Source organism: Theropithecus gelada, chromosome 7a, assembly GCF_003255815.1.
Source record: "Theropithecus gelada isolate Dixy chromosome 7a, Tgel_1.0, whole genome shotgun sequence".
NCBI classification, from domain to species: Eukaryota; Metazoa; Chordata; class Mammalia; order Primates; family Cercopithecidae; genus Theropithecus; species Theropithecus gelada.
In genome coordinates, this window is record NC_037674.1 from 32,714,515 (window position 1) to 32,731,805 (window position 17,291).

The window sequence follows — 17,291 nt, forward strand, 5'->3', positions numbered from 1 at the left end:
ACAGAGTGAGACTCTGTCTCAAATTAAAAAAAAAAAAAAAAAAAAAAATGCCTGTTTGCAATGAAAATTGAAGCATTACAGAAGTATGTTATTTAAATGAAAGGTACTCTGTTTTATCATCTCTAGTCATAACTACTCTTTAAGGATTTGATAAACTTTTTTAGATTTTTCTGTAACTTTATATTATTTTAGAGAGATGGGGTTACTCTATGTTATTTTGGTACTAATTTTTGTATTTTTAACAATATATTTGGATACTTTCTATGGCTGTGTATATAAATTTTTGTTGGTTGTTTTTAATAACTTCCTGGTGTTCCATATATCTATGGCATAGATCTATCATAATTTAGCCAATCTTCTATTAATGGATATTTGGACTATTATAAATACCTCATATATAAGTATTTGTACTCTATGATGTGTGTGTATAATTCTTCTGGTCAGAGTTAATTACTGGAAGTAGAATTGGATGATGTATACATTGAGCCACCATGCCCAGCTGCCTTTTTCTTTTCTAAATGCAGAATTTTAGGCCTCAACTCCAAACCATGCATCAGAATTTCCAAGAATTGGTCTCAGGGATGTGAATTTTTAAAAAGTTCCCAAGTGATTCTGCTGGCGCCCCAGTTCTAGCATGCCTAAGACATTTCCTTGCCACCTCGAATGTTCAGTTCAAAGGTGGATGGTTCTGGAAAATTGTTCAAAACAGCTTCAACCTGATGAAGTGTTTAGTTGTCCTTGAAGAAGAATTTCATTTGAGCCTTCATCCTTTAATAACTATCCTTTTTTCTACTACCAATTCTTCTGAACTTAGTAGCGCTCCAAATTGGCTCATTCTCAAATTCCCTTATTACGCATTTTGTGGTAAAGACTGCTAATTTTATATCCGGTGCCTGTTTCTCCTCTTCTTCTTCAGTACCCAAAAGCTTGATTTTTTTTGGAGGATATACAGTGTACCACGCCAAAAGACAGTATTTCCAAGCCTCCTCTTCTCCTGTTCATGGGCTAGTGAGTTAAGCTCTAGTAAGTGAAATGCGAAGGCTTGTGGAAAGGTTCCAGGGACTGACTTCTGTGGGTAATGTACCCTTTTTCTTTTTCTCTGTCCTTCTATGTACTGCTTGGAATATGGACACAATGGCTGAAGTCCAGCAGCCATCTTGGATCGTGAGGTCACCATGAAGATGGAAGCCACGTGATATGGCTTGGGCGTTTTGTCCCCTGTAAATCTCATGTTGAATTGTAATCCCCCATGTTGAGGTGGGGCCTGGTGGGAGGTGTTTGGGTCTTGGGAGTAGATCCCTCATGAATGGCTTGGTGCCTTCCCCATGGTGAGTGAGTGAGTTCTTGTTCTATTTCATGTGAGAGCCGGTTGCTTAAAAGAGTGTGGCACCTCTGTTGCTCCTGCTCTTGCCATGTGGCATGCCTCTTCCCTCTTTACCTTCTGCCATGAGTGAAAGCTTCCTGAGGCCTCACTAGAAGCTGAGCAGATGCTGGTACCATGCTTGTACAGCCTGCAGAACCGTGAGCCAAATAAACCTCTTTTCTTTATAAATTACCCAGCCTTGGGTATTCCTTTACAGCAATGCCAAATGGACTAGCACACCATGCTCTAAGTAAGTAGGGCATAAAGAAAGGAGCCTGGATCCCTAATGACCGCAGAGCCATGATCCCAACCCTGGACTGCTTGCCTCCACACTTCTATCTTATTGGTTAAGCCAAAATTATTTTGGATTTTCCATTACATGCAGCAGAACCTAACCCAAGGAATACCCCTGCTCTCTGTTGGTTTTACAGTGTGTCTCCAACACCATCTTGAAGGTGCAGTGACTTGCACATAGTAGGTGCTTGGTAAGTGTTTGACAAGTTAAGTACCCAATGGCATTGAGGTAAAGAGTTCAAAGGCTTCAACTGCTCTGACCTCTGCCCTTTTCTGCCTTAGATTAAGTTACTCCTGGGGACCTTTTGTTTTTTGCCATCTCACCCCCAGGAAGGTATTTCCCAGCCCTCAGTGCAGGGGTTTAGGGCTACAGGCTTGAATCATTTTGACAAGACAGCAGGCAGAAGACATCGGAGATTCTAACTGCATATATGCATTATTTCAAATGAAAATATAAGGGGTGGGCACTTTTCTGAATCTTCTAGAGAAATTGGAGGTGGTGGTTCAAATGATGTCAGAAAAGGCCACCATCGAATCCTTTGCTATCGTTTGGAGGCTGTACTTTCCACAGTGCTTGCCAGGACTTGATGTCAGGGAAGTCTTTCAAGGAGCCTTGATTGCCAGCTATTGACGAAGGGGTCTGTCTGCTCAGTGGCAACCTCCATGGTGGTCTTGGCCAGACCAGCCTGCCCCTGACTCATGCTAAGCTTTGTCAGCCAGGTTGAAACGCCCCTCTTTGGGGCCCAGGACAACGTGCTGGTTTCCTGGAAGCATTTGGGCCAAGACTCTGCCGCTAAGAAAATGATACTGTTTTTGCAAGCATGGAGGTGTGTTTAAAATGCTTTCCCCGCCCCCAACAACAGTAAAGTTCCATGCAAAGAAATAGGAGGTTAAAAACCACCTCCCAAACCCAGAAAACAGAATGCAAAACCTGGGAGGCGAATTAACTCTTTACTGATGCCAAGGAGTTTCTTTCAAAACAGGATTCATTGACTGCAGGGATTTGGAGTCTGCCCTCCTGTGTGCCCACTGAGAGCAATGGGCAGAGGCTGACCCGCAGCCCTTTGTGGGGAAAAGTAAATTCCATGGCAGACCTCAGTGGCTGAAGACTCTTTGCTTTTCCTGGAAATAATTAGAAAAATACATACTCTTTGAAAGGCAACATCTGGCTGGCTCGAGGCAGGCTGGAAAATACTCAATCTAAATAGATGGAGGTGACATTGTGCAGAAGGAAAGAAACATCCCGGGGGAGTGTCCGGTGGGTTTTAATGGCCATGTCTAGAGAGGCACCCCTGCTCTGTCCCAGGGCTGGCTGCTTCCCTGGATCTGGGGGTTGCCCCTGCCTTTTAGAGGACAGATGCACAGCCCCAGAGCCCGGTTACCTCCTCTGACCCCCTCCAAGCCTTCCACAGAGGAAAGGGGCCTCCCATAGCACCAGCTGATGCCCAGAGCCAAGAGTTTGCTGCCCAGGGAGTACCCTGGGCTAGTGCTGGGTGTCAGACTTGACTTTCCATCTACTTCCAGTGCAATTCAAGGTGTTGATTGTGACTGCTGGAACTGTCTTTTCTTTCTCAGCCCTTTCTCAAGGCTGCCTGTGTGCTTGTTCTTATTAACCAAGCCCAGAAGCCAGGGACCTGGAAGCCTGGCAGTATTTCCAGGAGAGTAGCTTATTTCTCTCACTTGCTTCTCCCTCCTGAGCTTGGAAGGGCCCAGCTTTGGACCTCTTGAAACACCAGGGCAAATTTCCCCCCCTCTTTCAATTTACATCTACCTGCTGGTGAAAAAAGCAGAACAACATCGTCATGGATTTATGAATGTTCGGGGTTTTTAAAATGTTTTATAGCATGTAAGATATTTTCAAGTGAAGAATGCAGTTCTAATAAATTCAATGAACCTGTCACGGGTTTTCTGAAACCAAGTTTCTATGAAAAACTATGGTGATGACATGTTGAAGGTGCTTATTGAAAAATATGGGTCCTTGTAGTGAACATTTTTGCAAAGGGTGCATCTTCACACAGAAACACTTTCACTAGCAGCTTTGTTTAGTTATTCTGCAGCTACTTGACTGTGGGTTCCCAGAGAGCCCTGAGGCAACCTTTATAAAAGGCTTAGGTTTGACTTCCCTTTGGTGAGTTCAGCTTTTGCGCACCCTAAGAAGGCTCAGAGAACACCGAATTTCTTCCAAGTAAAGAGGTTGTGGAGTAAATCTTTGGAGGATCTCAAGAGGGGCAGCCTGCTTTTGAACAGTCATTAGCCTAATGTGGGTAAATTCCTATTAATCATGTTGAGAGGGGACTTGGTAATCAAGTTCGTGTGGAATTGGGAGATTAAAAGGGCTGGGAGTCCTTGGAGCTGTAAGACCCCTGAAGCTCCAACTCTGCTACTTGCTTGCTGTGTAATCTTGGGTAAGAAATCACTTGACCTTTCTGAGCCTTGATTTCCTTGATTTCCTTGCCTGTAAAATGGGAATGCTAATCATTGCACACCATACTGTCTTTCTATGTGAATTAACAAAGCCACATTTGTATTGGTGCTTTTTTTCCGTTTCTTTTCTTGAAATATGAGATGCTTCATGAATTTGCATGTCATCTTTGTGCAAGGGACATGCTAATCTCTGCTGTTTTAATTTTAGTGTATGTGCTGCTGAAGTGAGCCTGTATTGGTGCTTTCTAAACTGTAAAGTGCTGTGTACACATTAGGCATTAAGATGATGGCTGCCTTTTTCACTTCACCCACCCCATTGCCTCCATTGTCGATGATGACATCAGCATCATTGTTTCCCTACTCTGGATGGGGGCTGCTTTCTGTCTCACACTCTGAATCGGGTGTCTCATTCCTCCCATCACTCTGCCGTTGACTTTGGGCTACCCTTAGGTGCTGCTTCCAGTTTGGGAGCTGTGTGTGACCTTTGCGTTTTCCGGCCTTCAGGTAAGATTTTTTTTTTCTTTCTTTCTTTTTTTCTTTGAGACAGAGTCTCAAAGAAAAAAAATGGGTTTTAATGGCCGTGTCTAGAGAGGAAGAGAGGCACCCCTCTGTTGCCCAGGCTGGAGTGCAGTGGCGCGATCTTGGCTCACTGCAAGCTCTGTCTCCCAGTTCATGCCATTCTCCTGACTCAACCTCCCAAGTAGCTGGGACTACAGGCGCCCACCACCACGCCCGGCTAATTTTTTGTATTTTTAGTACAGATGGGGTTTCACCATGTTAGCCAGGATGGTTTTGATCTCCTGACCTCGTGATTCACGCGCCTCAGCCTCCCAAAGAGCTGAGATTACAGGCATGAGCCACTGTGCCCGGCCAGATTTTCTCTTTTCAAATCTTTCTGCTATGATACTGTCTAGATTCCTGAATTTCTGTGACATTCTTTGATCTGTCATTTGCAATCTCCAGCTCTTTCCTACCTTTCAGTGCTGTGTGGTGAGCTTGGTGAGTGGGGAGCAGAGAGGGGCTGCGGACCCTGAGAAGGCAGTTCATTCATAGGGCTCTTTCTGTGCCTTCTAATGTCCTCCTCCCTCAGCCCAGACGCTGAGCCTTTCCCCAGGGCTCTAAGAAGACAGGAACACTCGTAGAAGGTATGGACCTTTTATTTCTTTCTTTCTTTCTTTTTTTTTTTTAACCTAGTGGGCCTACAACTTATGTTTAATACAAATGAATGCTTTTTATTCACTTAATACCAAGTGCCCCCTGTGGGCCAGGCCCTACTTCCACCCTAAGGATACAGCACGAAGCAAAGCAGAGGCAGAGAAAATCCCACTAAACACACAGGCGAGGCCCATCAGTGGGTGATGAGCGCTAAGAGGAAGAGTGTGGCCAGATGAGCTGGAAGGTGTGGATGGGGCGGAGAGAATCCTACCTGTTGGCAAGGCCTTTTCTACGAGATGGTCCAGGAGGATTTCTCTGATAAGCAACACGAGGCTGAGACCTGAAGGAGCCTCCAGAGCACGGCTGCCTGGGGGAAGGGCACGGGGAAGATGGGACAGGGATGCTGAAGGCCCTAAGGCATGAGGCCTAAGGGCAGGAGGCTGCTCTGTGTGTTCTGGCAACAGCAAGGAAGCCAGAATAGCTAGAGGAGGGAATGAGGATGGGGGTTCTAAGAGAAGGAGGGCAAAGCATGCTGGACTTTGCAGGCCGGCGTAACAGTTTTCTTCTGATGGGAGGTAGAAGCCAATTAAGGGTTCTGAGAAGGGTGGAGGTGAGTGGCTCAGCTAGGAGCCTAGTGAAGTGGCCTAGAACTTTCTGTGGAATTTATTCTGCAATCCTGCGAAGTGGCAGTGGCATGGTAACATGGAAGAAAGAGTAGGGTAAGTGGTAGTGACTGGGTTCTGAGATGGGAATGAAAGCCTGGAGTGAGTGTCTCAGGAAACCAGACGCCGGCATGGCCTAGAGGGTCCTCATCTCAAAACTGTGTTTAAAAATGGCAAACACATGAGAGCATGGTAATCAAACTTACGTAAGTACTGTACAAATCCAAAAAATTTTTAGCGAGTGTACTGAATTAATTGCCAGTGATCACTAGTGCTGGGCTCTGAATGCAATCTGAAATAAAAAATTTTTTCCTGAATGTATTTATCAAAATACTGAGTGCTTACCAAATACTAGTGTTTACTGTACTAGTTGACCTGTACAATCAGTTTAAGTTAAGTAAGCTAACTTAAATTTATGACTATTGTCTTATTCCTGATCTATTCACAGGTCACTTGGAAGGTTGGGCCATCTGTTCTTCTGGCATAAGTTTTCCCTCTGATGGGGGTAGAATTGGTGACTGTTGAATCATCTGATTATTGCAGACAGACGTCCTGTCACTAGCCCCTGCTGTTAGGAGGTGGGCTTCCTGAATGGCTTTCTGTATACACGAAGAATTTCAAGACCTTCCGTTAAGGCGGTCAGAGCTAAGTTTTAGCGTTTACAAGAGGTCTTGGCTGACTTGCTATAACTTACAGCAACCTGATGTTTGGACACCTTTTCCTTTCTTTTTTTTTTTTTTTTTTTTTTTGAGACGGAGTCTCGCTCTGCCGCCCAGGCTGGAGTGCAATGGCGCGATCTCGGCTCACTGCAAGCTCCACCTCCCGGGTTCACGCCATTCTCCTGCCTCAGCCTCCCCAGTAGCTGGGACTACAGGCGCCCGCCACCACGCCTGGCTAATTTTTTTTGTATTTTTAGTAGAGATGCGGTTTCACCGTGTTAGCCAGGATGGTCTCGATCTCCTGACCTCGTGATCTGCCTGCCTCAGCCTCCCAGAGTACTGGGATTACAGGCATGAGCCATTGTGCCTGGCCTCCTTTCTTTGTTTTTAGTAAATATGATGAGAAAAAAGACTCCTCATCTGTCTTGTTTTGTGAATTACTTCTATTCTTACTCAAAAAAATGTTTAAAGAGATAATTGTGAAAAACTAGGTTTTGCCAGGCACAGTGGCTCATGCTTGTAATTCCTGCAGTTTGGGAGGATGAGAGGAGAGGACTGCTTGAGACCAGGAGTTTGAGACCAGCCTGGGCAACATAGTGACACCCCGTCTCAACGACAACAAAAAAATAAAAATAGCCAGGTGTGGGATGCATGCTTGTAGTCTCAGCTACTTGGGAGGCTGAGGCAGGAGGGTCACTTGACCTTGGGAAATGGAGGCTGCAGTGAACTGTGATTGTGCCACCATACTACTTCGGCCTGGGCGACACAGTGAGACCCTGTCTCAGAAAAAAGGCAGGGTGGTGGGGCTTGACAATTTGTTCCATATCTGAAAGTATTAGAAAAAATTACTCTAAAATTTTCTTTTTTTTTTTTTTTTTGAGATAGAGTTTCACTCATGTTGCCCAGGCTGGAGTGTGGTGGTATGATCTTGGCTTGCTGCAACCTCCACCTTTTGGGTTCAAGTGATTCTCCTGCCTCCACCTCCTCAGTAGCTGGGATTACAGGTGCCCACACCACGCCCAGCTAATCTTTGTATTTTTAGTAGAGACGAGGTTTCACCATGTTGGCCAGGCTGGTCTCAAACTCCTGACCTCAGCCATGCCCAGCAGAAAAAATTACTCTCTTTGGTAATTGCAAAATATGTGGAGGTGAGAGGGTGCAGTGGAAGTTAGGAGTTAAGTGACCTGACTAAATATCTGTGTCCTGCTGAAATCTTGCAGAAAGTAGGATGCTTAGGAAGAAAATCGTCTATCCCACGAAGCCATTTCCCATAAACAGCTGAAAGCAGAGCACACCGTTGTGTTTATTTGGGTAACAGGAAAACAGAGTTAGGTTTCTCAGGGGCTCCAGACCTTAAGGATGATGAACATACACACTCATACACAAAAGTCACTTCCTTTGATAGACATCCTTATCTTGAATGCCTCACTCAGAGATGAATCTTTCCACAAATGTGCACTGCCCAGGTAAGCCTTTTGGAATCGAAGAATCAATTATTCAAGAATGTGACTTTTAAGCCCCAAAGCAAAGTTTGGACAGTTTTCCCAGAGCCAAACCTCTGGATATTAGTGCACTTTTCTGGGATAACATAATTTAATTTAATTTTAGTTTAGTTTTTTTTAGAGATGAGGTCTCCCTGTGTTGCCCAGGCTGGTCTTAAACTCCTGGCCTCAAGCAGTCTTCCCACCTTGGCCTCCAGAGTAGCTGGGACTACAGGCTTGCACATGCACCCAGTTCATTAGTGTTTTTTTTTTCCCATCAATCAGTGCAGGGGTTCATAGACACCCTCTTTATAAAGAGGTATGCTCTTGAAATTGCCTTTAGGCCAGACCCAGTGGCTCATGCCTGTAATCCCAGCACTTTGGGAAGCTGAGGCAGGTCGATGGATCACTTGAGGTCAGGAGTTAATGGCCAGCCTGGCCAACATGGTGAAACCTTGTCTCTACTAAAAATACAAAAAAATTATCTGGGTGTGGTGGTGCATGCCTGTAATCCCAGCTACTTGGGACACTGAGGCAGGAGAATTGCTTGAACTTGGGAGGTGGAGGTTGCAGTGAGCCAAGATGGTGCCACTGCACTCCAGCCTGGGCGAAACAGTGAGACACTCTCTCTCTCTCTCTCTCTCTCTCTCTCACACACACACACACACACACACACACACACAACCTTTTGACTTCCTGCCCTCAGGCATGTGTGCATTCATTGAGGACATTAGGAACTAACCATCGCGGAGATTAAGGGTGCACTCAGCCTTCCAGGAGCTCGCCATCTGCCCTGTGCAAGTTGATAAGTTAAGGGACAGTCTTGGTGTTTGGTTGGGCTGAGGCCAGCACTAGGGGTGTGTGTGTGGTGTGTGTGTGTGCGCGCGCGCGCACGTGTGTGCTGAGGGAACAAAAGGTCTGAAATCTAGTCCAGGGGAGAGTCAGCAAGGTAAGGCCTGAGGAAAGTGGGCTGGCAAGCTCAGGAAGCAGAGGGGCTCCGTGCATTTGGAGATGTGTGAGTAGGCGCAGAGCATGCACAGGGGAGGCACATGGGCTGGAGACATCTGGGGCCTGGTCTTGAATCATGCTGAGGAGTTTGTGTTTTTATCCAGAAAGCAAAAGAAGAAAGAAACCACTGAGTACTTTTTAGGCTGAAGTACAAATTTGAAAAGATCACAGTGGCCATGGGGAGAATGGGTCAGAGGAAAACAAGCCTGAAGGCTGAGGGTCAACTTAGAAAGCCAAGGGTGTAATCCAGTCGAGATATGCATATCGCTGTAATTAGGGCCGTGGTGTGGGGTGGAGAAGTATGGCTGAGAGGTTTCAGGAGGCAGGATCAACAGGAAGCATTCACTAACTGATGTGGTGTGAAAGGCAGAGGGAGAAGGTAGGATGCTTGCAGGTCCTCAGAGGGCATGGAGTTGACTGTGATTCTCCATGTACCATGTAAGTCAGGAGCTCTTAGGAAGAGTCAAGTGGGCCTGGGACTGTTAGGACTTTTAGACATTTGGAAGCTGCTAAAACAAGAGTAGAAGTTCTAAGTTGAGTCTAACCAGAGAGGAGTTCTTACAAGCAAAAAGTAGAGAATTAAGTCCAATGAAACTGCTGCTTGGTTTGAAAAGTCAAGCGGGAAGGGAATAATGAACAGGAATTTCTCTGCAGAGCGTCTTCATCTGATGCCTAGTGTGAGGACCTCGCCCTTTCCGAGCCTGACAGATGGCAACTATCCTTCCATTCTGGAAGATTAAAGGCATAAGCCGTTAGCCCAGAAGGTACTTCAACCGAGATGGTTTGGGGTCCTGACTAGTGAGAACTCACCACTTCGAGGAAGTGGAATCCTGTCTTAGTTGAGGGGATCATTTGCAGCGTGAGGACCAGGCTGGAGGTAGCCTGGTCTAGGAAAGGAGGCAAGAGAGGACTGTGGAGTGAGACAGACTTCGTCAGGATCCCAGGTCTGTCAGCTGTCAGCTTCACAATCAAATTACTTAAAGTCCTTGTCCTTCAGTTTTCTCATTTTACATGTCATTAAGAAGATTAAATGTGAACCTAGGCAAAGTGCACAAAACAGTACCTGACTCATGATGGCTCCTCAGTAAACCCTAGTTCCTTAGTTGATATGGAGGATGGTTTATACCACTGTTGGGCTTTATTTCCTACGCTTGGCCTTCTGATCTAAATGAGGCTTGATTCCTAGGACTGATTGCCATCTTCTCTCCCCTCTTCTACTCCATGTCGCTGGCTATGTCAGCAGATGGTAGAGTGTTCTGGAAGCCTTCCCATCACCACCTCTCTCTAGGCAGGCATTTTGACTGACTGTGTGGTCCCCACATGTGTACATGTGTGGAGTGGGGAGGAAGGAGTGAGTATGAAGAGGTCCAGTAACAACAATTGAGAGAAAGAACAAATAAATTCGGTCTACAATATCTGAGGCTATATTATCGACTACACTGGTTTTTCAAAATGCTGAACTTCTACCTCTTAATTCTCTCATGGCTTATAGGGAGTGCCCTTCAAATCTTCTGTTAATCAAGATGGATTTGTGTTGCTTTAGCTTCTTTTCTCTCTTGCTGAAAAATAAAATGCAATCCTTAATAAGAGACTGAAGTCCATCACGTTTGTATCTTGTCAGATTCAGTGACAAATCGGAGAAAAGTCTGATTTGCTTGAAAACAAGATGATAAATATGTGGTGTTGGTGTTTTCATACAAGAATCTGAAGATAATCTGTAACAGCTTAGAGAACATAATTGTTCCTGTACCACAAAGACCACATTTTTTAAAAAAGAACTTTTGAAGGATCTTACTAAAATTTATTACATTTATACCATGTTGGATGGTGATATTGGCCATGTTTTCTTTTTTCTTTTTTTTTTTTGAGACGGAGTCTTGCTCTGTCGCCCAGGCTGGAGTACAGTGGCCAGATCTCAGCTCACTGCCAGTTCCGCCTCCCGGGTTTACGCCATTCTCCTGCCTCAGCCTCCCGAGTAGCTGGGACTACAGGCGCCTGCCACCTCGCCCGGCTAGTTTTTTTTTTTTTTTTTTTTTTTGAGACGGAGTCTCACTGTGTCTCCCAGGCTGGAGTGCAGTGGCGTGATCTCGGCTCACTGCAAGCTCCGCCTCCCGGGTTCACGCCATTCTCCCGCCTCAGCCTCCCAAGTAGCTGGGACTACAGGCGCCCGCCACCGTGCCCGGCTAATTTTTTGTATTTTTAGTAGAGACGGGGTTTCACCATGTTAGCCAGGATAGTCTCGATCTCCTGACCAGTTTTTTGTATTTTTTTAGTAGAGACGGGGCTTCACCGTGTTAGCCAGGATGGTCTCAATCTCCTGACCTCATGATCCGCCCGTCTCGGCCTCCCAAAGTGCTGGGATTACAGGCTTGAGCCACCGCGCCCGGCCGGCCATGTTTTCTTAATAGCCGAATATGACTAAAGAGTGTCATATGTTGGACTCCATCCATAGACACAGACTTCCCTGACATGAGCCAGTCTCAGAGTTTTCCTTTTTAGAATATGAGCTTATTTTCTCCGGAATCATCACAGCTGTCTAGAACCTTCCTGTTCCACCTTTCTTGGATTCACTGCTGGCTTGATATTTGTTCACTTGGACGTTCTCTCGTATACCAGCCGTGCTCTCTCTGGGGAGTCAAAACCAGATCTGGTTGTCCTTGTCCTAAGGGAACTTGCAGTTTAGCTCTTCTGATATTTGTGCCATGCACTGTCCATATCCCACTAGTTTTCTTCTCCTTCTTCTTCCTCCTCCTCCTCTTATTCTTCTTCTCCTCCTCCTCCTCCTCCTCCTCTTCTTCTTCTCCTCCTCCTCCCCCTCCTCTGCCTCTTCCTCCTCCTCCTTCTCCTCCCCCTCCTCCTCCTTCTTCTTCTCCTCCTCCTCCTCTTCCTCCTCCTCCTTCTTCTTCTCCTCCTCCTCTTCCTCCTCCTCCTCCTTCTTCTCCTCCTCCTCCCTCCCTTCCCTCCCTCCTCCCCTCCTCCTCCTCCTCCCCCTCCTCCTCCTCTCCCTCCCCCTCCTCCTCCTCCCTCTCCTCCTCCTCCCCCTCCTCCTTCTTCTCCTGCTCCTCCTTCTGCCCCCCTCCTCCTCTTCCTCCTCCTCTTCCTCCTCCTCCTTCTTCTTCTTCCTCCTTCTTCTCCTTCTCCTCCTCCTCCTCCTCCTTCTTTTCCTTCTCCTTCTCCTTCTCCTTCTCCTCCTCCTCCTTCTTCTTTCTTTCTTCTTCCTTCTTCCTTCTTCCTTCTTCCTTCTTCCTTCTTCTTCTTCTTCTTCTTCTTCTTCTTCTTCTTCTTCTTCTTCTTCTTCTTCTTCTTCTTCTTCTTCTTCTTCTCTTCTTCTTCTTCTTCTTCTTCTTCTTCTTCTTCTGCTTCTGCTTCTGCTTCTGCTTCTGCTTCTGCTTTCTGCTTTCTTCTTTCTTCTTTCTTCTTTCTTCTTCTTCTTCTTTCTTCTTCTTTGCATTGCTGTGTCACCCAGGCTGGAGTGCAATGGCGCAGTCTCAGCTCACTGCAACGTCCACCTACTGGGTTCAAGCAATTCTCATGCTTCAGCCTCCCAAGTATCTGGGATTACAGGCGCCCGCCCCCACACCAGGCTAGTTTTTTGTATTTTTAGTAGAGATGGGGTTTCGCCATTTTGGCCAGGCTGGTCTCGAACTCTTGACTTCAGGTGATCCACCCACCTCGGCCTCCCAAAGTGCTGGGATTACAGGCGTGAGCCACCATACCTGGCCCAGATCTCACTAGTTTTTTTTTTTTCGTTCTCTTTTGACGTGGAGAATTCCATTGGCCTTTGGCTCAGCTGCTGTATAGAGCTTCTTAATATCTTACAAAACTTCGCTGAGAGCCTTGGTGCTGTCTTCCACCCCTTTCCTGGTCCTGGAAGGTTACTTATTTTAAACAAGAGCATCAAATACTTCTTGGAAAATTCCATCAGCGCTCATATTTTCTGTGTTGGCTGTCGATTATCTAGCATTCAAAGCCCTGCTAACGTTCAGAGCCTCCTGTTGTGTGACATTCCCAGGTTTCCTTTGGGGACAGGTTTGGGTTGACTTCCTTCCTCTGCCAAGAGGGCAACCAGCTGATGACAGTTTGGAGAGTTTGTATTGGCATCAGATGGGTGTTGGTGATGTGCCTGAAAGTCACTCCTGAGATTCTCATTTATTTCTGGTCCAGGCTGGAGTTTCATAGGCTGTGGATGTTAGTGGGTGGCCCGAACCACCCTCATCCTAGCTGCAGACGGAGGCACCGTTACTCCACAGGGAACCTTTTATCCTCAAGACCTTTTCTGTACAGATAAAACATGGATAAGATCTGGAGAAAATCCTTTGTTCTGTGGTGGCTCTGCGTCCTGTTTTCTCTTACATGCTGTTCCTCACTGTGCTCCCCTCTGGCCTCTTCGGTGTGATTATCTTGATGTTGTCTGTATCTGTTAAGGGATGATTGTTGACTGAGTAAATAGGAGACGGCATCTTTGATTCTCACATTTCCCAGGAACCTGGCTGATGCGGGACTCCTTTCTCAAACCTGCCTGTGAATGGATAGCCAGGCCCTGTTTGCCTCCCTCCAACTCATGGGGAACTCATTGTCTCCTGAAACAGCCTGGTTTATCTTGACGCATCTCTGTGAGAAAGCTAATTTCCCCCTTTCGATTGAAGTGGAGTTTGTGTCCCTGGCACGTCTACTCTGTGTTCGTTGTTCTAACCTTTGGAGTCACACAGAGCAAGTTTAATCTCCTTTTCACATGACAACCATTCTGGTATTCATGTGTGATGAGAGTTGATTGTGCTTCCAGCTCTGCTCCCCTCCTTCTGTACCCAGTGCCATCTCTTAGTATCTCAGTTTCTTTTTCTTTTTGAGATGGAACCTGACTCTGTCGCCCAGGCTGGAGTGCAGTGGTGTGATCTCGGCTCACTGCAACCTCCGCCTCCGCAGGTTCAAGCGATTCTCCTGCTGCAGCCTCATGAGTAGCTGGGATTACAGGTGTGTGCCACCACCCCCAGCTAATTTTTGTAGTTTTCGTAGAGATGGGATTTCACCATGTTGACCAGGCTGGTCTTGAACTCCTGGCCCTGTGATCTGCCTACCTTGGCCTCCCAAAGTGCTCGGATTAGGGCGTGAGCCACTACACCTGGCCTTCTTCTTTTTCTTTTTCTTTCTTTCTTTTTTTTTTTTTTGAGACAGTGTCTTGCTCTGTGGCCTGGGCTGGAGTGCAGTGGCATGGTCAATCATGGCTCACTGCAGCCATGACCTCCTGAGCTCAAGCCAACCTCCCAGCTCAGCCTCCTGAGTAGATGAGACTACAAGGTGTGCAACACCATCCCTGGCTAATGTTTGTATTTTTTGTAGAGATGGGGTTTTGCCCAGGGGTTGCCCCCAGGGGTTGCCCAGGCTAGTCTGAAACTCTTGGGCTCAGGCAATCCATCTGCCTCGGCCTCCCAAAGTGTTGGGATTACAGGCATGAGCCACCGTACGTACACCGGCCAGCACCTCAGTGTGGAAACCACTCTTTCCTGGCCACTGTTTCTTTTCTCTCTTTTCTTTTAAAAAATTAACAGAAATTTTACTCAGAGGATACGCATAGCTAACTAGGTTTCTTCCCATACCCTCATTCAGTGATAAAAAGTAGATCAAACACTTTCTGATCCCTCGTGACCTTTTTGACCACCGTATTGCTGGGTAGATTTTTGTGGGGGTTCTCTACCATCGGGCCTGCTTGGCCGCCACAGGGCACCTGCTTGGCCTTTTCACCCCCGAGTGTTGGCATCAGTTTTACAGGGAACTTTCTGTGGCTTTTTCAAGGAGATGCCTCCAGTACCCCATTTGCAGTCACATGAGCTGTGTTTTAGTACCTGGGGCTGTGGATCTCATGAAGTCACTTGTAATATTCTAACAGAAACGGAAAGTCTTAAAAAAACCTCAAGTGACTTGAAGGCACTATGTGAAGAGAAGGTTTACTAAAGTGATCTGGATGTAATATAATCTGGCTGCTGTTTTTTGTAAACCACACTCTTGCTGATCAGCCTCAAGCAGAGGGGGCTGCCTATGTCAGCTGGGCAGGGAGCTGACAGCAGCACCAGCAGGTTCCCTTTGCTAAGGAGGCTGCTGGGCTGGTGGCCACTTCATCCTTTGGGCTCCCTGCATGTCCCTTGGAGGCTCTGAGGAAGGCAAACGGGACTGGCTGTCCATCACAGGCAGATTTGAAAAGGGAATCTAATGTCAGCCCGGCAATAAGGGCAGGTTTCTTGCAAATCTGAGAGTCGATTGCATCTCATATTTACTCAGTAACAGTCATCCCTTTATGTATACAGAGAAAATCAAGATAATCGCACCAAAGATAAGCATAGAGGTGAGTGCGGTGAGGAACAGTACTTAGGTGAAGAGACAGGCTTCTGAGACAGCTGCGTGGAGTTGTTCTGGGCTCAAGGGGAGTCTGCAGTGTGGTTAACTGCCCTGCCCTGTTGAAACTAGATATATTGTTTCCAGAGGTCACCGTGGTGTTTGCCAATCATCTCACACCTTTTTAAAACCAAAACAACAACAACAACAACAACAAACAACAAACCAACAAAAACAACCCACCAAAACCAAGATTTGCTTTCACGTCTCATCCACCCTACAATCAAATGATTGGTTTCTTAGGCCCAGGTTAGGGTTAGGGGCTTTAGATTCTCCTTATTAAACCTCATTTTTGTTAGACTCGATCCATGATTCCAGCCTGCTCATCTGTTTGATTCCTAAACTCTCATATATTGCATTGTCTATGTTTCCGAAGTTCTAGTGGTTAAGGACACAGGCTTTGGGGGTGAGAGAGAATGGGCATAAATCCCATTCCACCATTAAGTGGTTGTGTGGTTTTGGGTAAAGGCACAGTGAAGAATCTTCTGGGGCGTTTGACAGAGCAGATGAGTGGTGTCTTATGGAACCCATGGCAGGAGGCAGCAGCCTTGGGAAGTTAGAACTGGGAAAGCTGAAAACAAATACATCTCCTTATCTCATCCCAGCTTCCATCTGAACGTTTAAGTCCTTTTTCTTTCTTTCCTGGAGGCTGACTCTTCCATCTACATGATAGGCAGAACAGTGTATCTCCAAAGATGCCCACATCCTAATCCTGGAATCCGTGACGATGCCATCTTGCACAGCAAAAAGGATATGCTTAATTTAAGGACCTTGAGCTGGGGAGATAATCCTGGATTATTTAGGATAATCACAAGGGTCCTTATACGGGAGAGAGGGAGGCAGGAAAGTTGGAATCCAAGAAGGAGATGTGATAACGGAAGCAAAGCCAGAGAAGATGCTACGCTGCTGGCGTTGAAGATGGAGGAAGGGACCAAGAGCTGAGAAATGCAGGGGGCCTCTAGAAGCAGGAAGAGGCAAGGAGACAGAGTCTCCCTAAAATCAGGAATGCAGCCCTGTTGCCCCTTGATTATTTGTATCATTTTAAGCCACTAAATTGCAAAAAGATTCCTTCCCTTGAAGCCTTCCAGATTCTACCCACCCTCTTGCAGTAATGAGTTCTCCAGCTATCTCTGAGCCCCATTTGGAGGTGGGGTTGTTCCTGCCTTCATGCATTCTCCATCACTCTTGTCTCTCTCAGTGCCTGGCACGGGCCCAGTGTAGAGCGTGCTCTTGGTAAATGTCCGTGGAACCAAAGCCCGCAAGGGAAAGCTGATGATGCCTTTCAGAAATCCAGCTGCATGATCACGGTTCTTTGGGCTCCTTCTGTAGTAGCCCTGCCAGAAAACGGAACAAGGTTAGTCTCTCCTGATTTTCTCCCAGTGAACATCCAGTGGGATTAGTGATGGTGGCTGCTTCCCTGAGTGTCCCTTCGCCGGCTGTGGGATCCCTGCTCTGGAGCCTTTGTGTTGTGAGTGCACCTGCTCTCTGAGACTGAGCTACTGTTGTCTCTGTAGTCCTCACATATCAGAGATTAGATTGAAAAAACCCACAGAAATATGGATTTGATGCCTTCTAGTTCTTGAGTGTACTGCAATTGAAAAGGTACTTCCACATTCCTGATCTCTTTTAGTCCCTGTGTTAGCCCCTTGAAGCAGCCACCCCCTCTTCGATTTGCTCAGCTTTTTTTCTTTTTCAATTGTAAGGATGAGAGTAACAATTTCCAAGCTCTTTACATGTGGGGTTGGAAACAGACCATTCTTTTTTTTTTTGTTAGGAGTTGCGGGATGGTAACTTGCTCTCACTGCTTGTTTAGGCAGAAGATGTTTCTGTTCCCAGTGCTGTTGGAACCCCAACTCAC

At 46.4% G+C, this 17,291-nt stretch overlaps 1 protein-coding gene and 1 pseudogene across 1 annotated transcript in view; one reads left to right on the top strand and one right to left on the bottom strand.

The window, feature by feature from the left end:
* CGNL1 (cingulin like 1) overlaps positions 1-17,291 on the top strand; it is a 176,636-nt gene that overhangs the window by 26,618 nt on the left and 132,727 nt on the right. The window contains exon 2 of the mRNA XM_025390493.1: positions 1,795-1,848. The gene's annotated coding sequence lies outside the window, so the exon portion shown is untranslated. The remainder of the gene's footprint in view (positions 1-1,794; positions 1,849-17,291) is intronic.
* LOC112628087 lies at positions 4,212-4,311 on the bottom strand (annotated as a pseudogene).